Below are 5,036 nucleotides of genomic sequence, written 5' to 3' on the forward strand. Positions count from 1 at the left end.
CTGCTCGGAACGCGAGAGCGCCGTGACGTCAGCGCGCAGCGTGCCTCCCGCCGAGCATGCCGGGAACTGTAGGAAAACTGTGGGAATGTGAGTGCTCCCAGCTTCTCTCAGTGAGATAGAATACTGAGTGGGGAGCAGCTAGCTGGCAGGGGGACAGCCAGGTGTCTGCCCCCCCCACCCTTATAATCTTACATTTACTGTGGGGGGGTTTCACCAAACTCCAACTTTTAATAAATTAAAAATATTAATTATAGAATCAAGGCTCAGGCAGGCAGTTATTTTACCCCACATTGTTCCCATCAGATTTCAGCTCTCTGAGATTTTTAGATTCTCTGAAGAAACCTCTTTTAATTGGTGAAAATTCACACGTTAGTGAATAGCAATGAGCGGTTTATCCACTAAACTCTGAATTTTATTAAAGGAAGCGGAGGCTCATATTGTGCTTTATCTCTCTATTCCTCAGCAGCAAAGAAAGGATACTGTAATATTCTTAGAGAAATTCTAACATGCACCCTCAAAGGGTTAATCACATGACATCCAGTAAGAATGCTCCATGTGACACTAAGCCTCCTCTTTCTTTGCTGCTCCCTCCTCAGCTAAGTACAATTTGTTTTTCTGTCATTACCAGTAATTTCAGTGTAATTTTGTGTTTTCATACATGATTTATGTTCTGTTTACCCAAGTCACTGCTTCTGTGCTTCATGTTGTCTTTTTTTTTTTTTAGTGAGCTCTGTTGGCTCTTGTGTTCCGCCCTCATTCTTCCTCTCCCTGCCCCTCCTCACTGATAGGGTTGTTTATAACTTGACTTTCTGGGGCAGTTTGCAGCCTCACTACCTGAGGCTCTCTCCGTCCTGGTGTCTGACAACCCGACTCTGAGATTCTCTATTGGTCCCACTGGTCTGCTGCTCCAGGGGCGGCCGGGGCTGCCCGCCCATGCGCACGGCGCGAGGGCACATTGCGGCAGCTATTTTGGGGTTGGCGATTTTGCTGTGGTTTTGTTTTCCGGGCATTTCGCACAAGTTTGGGGGCAGGTGCCAGTAACTAATGCTCCCCAGGGGACATTTCTGAGGGAACTCTCGGTGAGCTTGCCTTAATCATACTGTCATCTGTGTTTATATTGGTGATCAGTGTGGGTATCCCCTGCTTTGTCTGTGCTACTGAATTTGCACTGTTCTAGGATCTCTAGGAGTCTTACATTGTCCCCCTTTGTGTTTTGTTCTGCCATTGTTACCCCCTTTAATAATGCAATCACAAAAAGACTTGGACACTGCCACTAATGGTTCTTCCTCTAGTGCCAGTAGGCACCTTACACTCCAGGTGGTATCTAAACCCCGTAATCTGACTAATGTAGTCGAAGCCTCGCAGGAGCAAATAAGCTCAGAAGAGCTTCATTCCCTCCTGGATGCTACTATGGCTAAGTCAGTGACATGGGGGCCATGTCGGACACGTTGTCCCACTCTATTACCCATGCCCTTATATCCACCCAGCAGACCCTCACATAATCAGCAAACACCTAGCTTGGACACTGACATTACTAGGCATTCTTTGCTTCCTTATCAACTGGGAAAAGTCGATCCTCGAACCGTCCTAGTCCATGGAATTCCTCAGTTTCACCATCAATTCCGTGGGGGGGCTCTCCTACTGCCACCAGTCAAAGCTATAAAGAAGGAAATCCGTTGAACACTGGCACATTCTGTTCTTACACTGAGGCAACTAGCCAGGATCATCGGCCTTCTCTCAGCCTCAATCCAGGCAATTTTTCCAGGTCCACTTCATTACAGAGCCCTTCAACGCTTAAAAAAGCAAAACACCTTCGTTTGGGGCACTCTTATTCAGACTCTGTTCCTCTCGACTGCTCAGCCAAAGAAGAACTTAATTGGTGGCTGCAGCACATGGAGGCATGTGGAATCGGAAGCAAGCATGCTTGGTTGGGGCACGCACTGCGGTCCTATTTCCACCGGAGGGAAATGGTCCCTAAACGAACAAGGGTTGCACATCAATTGCCTCGAACTCCTGCCAGGCTCGTTTGCACTTCGGAGTCTATTAGGGGTGTCGACTAACTGCACCATACTTTTGCGTATGGACAACGTTTCGGCAGTTCGCTACATAAACCATCTCGGAGGCACTAGGTCCACGGTTTTGGCAGAAATGGCAAAGGAATTCTGGCAATTCTGCCTGGATCGCAATATCTCGATTCAAGCGGAATACATTCCCGGGATGTCCAACATAGTAGCAGATTGGAACTCCAGATACCTACGGGATGCCAGTGATTGGCAGCTGAATCGCGACATTTTCCTCTACCTGCAGTCACTCTGGGGCCCTTTGAATATCGACCTTTTTGCTTCATGGTTGAACTCCCAACTACCGAAGTTCTTCAGTTGGAGACCAGACTCAGAGGCCCTGGTGTCGGATGCTTTCCTTCAGCTGTGGCCGAACACACATCATTACGCTTTTCCTCCCTTCTGCTTGATAGCTTGGACACTACTACATCTCAGACGTTGCCTACTTGATCCTCATATCTCTATTCTGGCCAGCTCAACCATGGTTCCCTACACTCATGGAAATGTCCATAGACTATCCGAGGTTTCTCCCTACTTCACCAGACCTCTTGCTGGATCCCAACGGGAACTCACACTCCCTTCTATTACAAGGGCACCTCAGGTTACGGGGCAGGTTACAGTCAACTCTTGACCTCCTGCCAGGAGCTTGGGCTCCAGGCATACGAAAGTCCTACCTGCATGCCTGGAATTCATGGAATAGTTGGTGCTTGGAACAACACGTGCATCCCATATCGGCACCTGTGAGCATGGCCGCCATCGGGGCATGACAACCGCAATGGTTGTCATGGGCCCGGCGGTCCTGGGGGGCCCGGACTGCTCAGGTCGTCCGGGCCCCACATTCAGTGGGTACATACCGGGGTCGCAGGGGGCCCTGCGACCCCGGTATGTACCCACTGGGCCAGCCTCTTCTCCTGGGGGGCCCAGCAGCCGGTCACCTCAGGGCCCCCCAGAGGCTGGCCCTGCTGACACCCGGCAGGCGCGCGAGGGAGCACTCTCCTCTGAGTGCTTCATCTTCAGCTCCCTCGCGCACCGTACTGATGCCGGAGCCGGAAGATGACGTCATCTTCCGGCTCCGGCATCAGTACGCGGCGCGAGGGAGCTGAAGAGGAAGCACTCAGTCAGGGAGAGTGCTCCCTCACGTGCCCGCCGGGTGTCAGGGAGGAAATTTGAGTGAGTGGGGGTGGGGGAGAGGGAGGGAGGAAATTTGAGTGAGTGGGGGTGGGGGGGGGAGAGGGAGGAAATTTGAGTGAGTGGGGGTGGGGGTGGTGGTGGGGGGGAGAGGGAGGAAATTTGAGTGAGTGGGGGTGGGGGTGGGGGGGAGAGGGAGAGGGAGGGAGGACATTTTAATGAGTGGGGGAGAGGGAGGGAGGAAATTTGAATGAGTGGGGGGGAGAGGGAGGGAAGGGAGGAAATTTGAGGGAGTGGGGGGGAGAGGGAGGGAGGAAATTTTGGGGGGGGAGAGAAAGGGAGGAAATTTGGGGGGGGAGAGGAAGGGAGGAAATTTGAAGGGGGAGAGGAAGGAAATTTGGGAGGGGGGAGAGGAAGGTAGGAAATTTGGGGGGGAGAGGAAGGGAGGAAATTTGAAGGGGGGAGAGGAAGGAAATTTGAGGGAGGGGAGGGAGAGGTAGGAATTTGAGGGGGGAGAGGAAGGGAGGAAATTTGAGGGAGGGGGGAGAGGAAGGGAGGAAATTTGAGGGAGGGGGGAGAGGAAGGGAGGAAATTTGAGGGAGGGGGAGAGGAAGGGAGGACATTTGAGGGGGGGAGTGGAAGGGAGGAAATTTGAAGGGGGGAAGGAAGGAAATTTGGGGGGGAGAGGAAGGTAGGAAATTTGAAGGGGGGGGAGGAAGGAAATTTGGGGGGAGAGGAAGGGAGGAAATTTGAAGGGGGGGAGAGGAAGGAAATTTGAGGGAGGGGAGGGAGAGGTAGGAATTTGAGGGGGGAGAGGAAGGGAGGAAATTTGAGGGAGGGGGGAGAGGAAGGGAGGAAATTTGAGGGAGGGGGAGAGGAAGGGAGGACATTTGAGAGGGGGAGGAAGGAAATTTGAGGGAGGGGGAGAGGAAGGGAGGAAATTTGAGGGAGGGGGAGAGGAAGGGAGGAAATTTGAGGGAGGGGGGAGAGGAAGGAAATTTGAGGGAGGGGGAGAGGAAGTAAATTTGAGGGGGGAGGGAGGAAGGAAATTTGAGGGGGGAGAGGAAGGAAATTGGAGGGGGAGGAAGGAAATGGGAGGAGGGAGGAAGGAAATTGGAGAGGGGGAGAAGGAAGGAAATGAGGGGGAGGGGGAGAAGAAGAAAATTGGAGGGGGGAGAAGGCAATGAGAGGGACTGGGAGAAGAAGGAAATTGGAGAGGAGGGGAGAAGAAGGAAATTGACGGGAGTAGGGGGAGAGATTGACATCCATCACACACACACACACACACAATGCACCCCTTGCACACAGAAAAACACACAATGCATTACACACAGACACACATACACAAGCAATGCATCCCTTACACACAACAACACACAATGCACCCCTTCCACACACTCAGTGCATCCCTTACAGACACACACACTGCATCCCATACATACACAAACTCACCTTGCAGCCCTTACACATACAACCACAGATTCACACAATGCATTCCTTACACACATCAGGACCCCCCCCCCACACACACACACACCCCTGTGAACAAACTCATTGGTGGAACATGAAGGTGGACCCTGGGACCCAGACCTTGAGCTGTGTAAAGGGCCCTCAAAAATTGGAGCTGCTTCCCGTTCTCCCAGAACATTGATTTTTGTGACCACAGTTACAAACCGCCTCCAGAGAGCCTGTTCTACACCAGACCAGTGGAGCCAGACGGCAGCCCATCATCATCCTCATCTGGTTGTAAGTAGGCAATCTAGTATATTATTCGTGGCACTAATCTCTAATTTACCTCACATTAAAGGGACACTATAGTCCCCAGAACCACTGCAGCTTAATGTAGTG

This window comes from Pelobates fuscus, chromosome 13, assembly GCF_036172605.1.
Source record: "Pelobates fuscus isolate aPelFus1 chromosome 13, aPelFus1.pri, whole genome shotgun sequence".
Taxonomy (NCBI): Eukaryota; Metazoa; Chordata; class Amphibia; order Anura; family Pelobatidae; genus Pelobates; species Pelobates fuscus.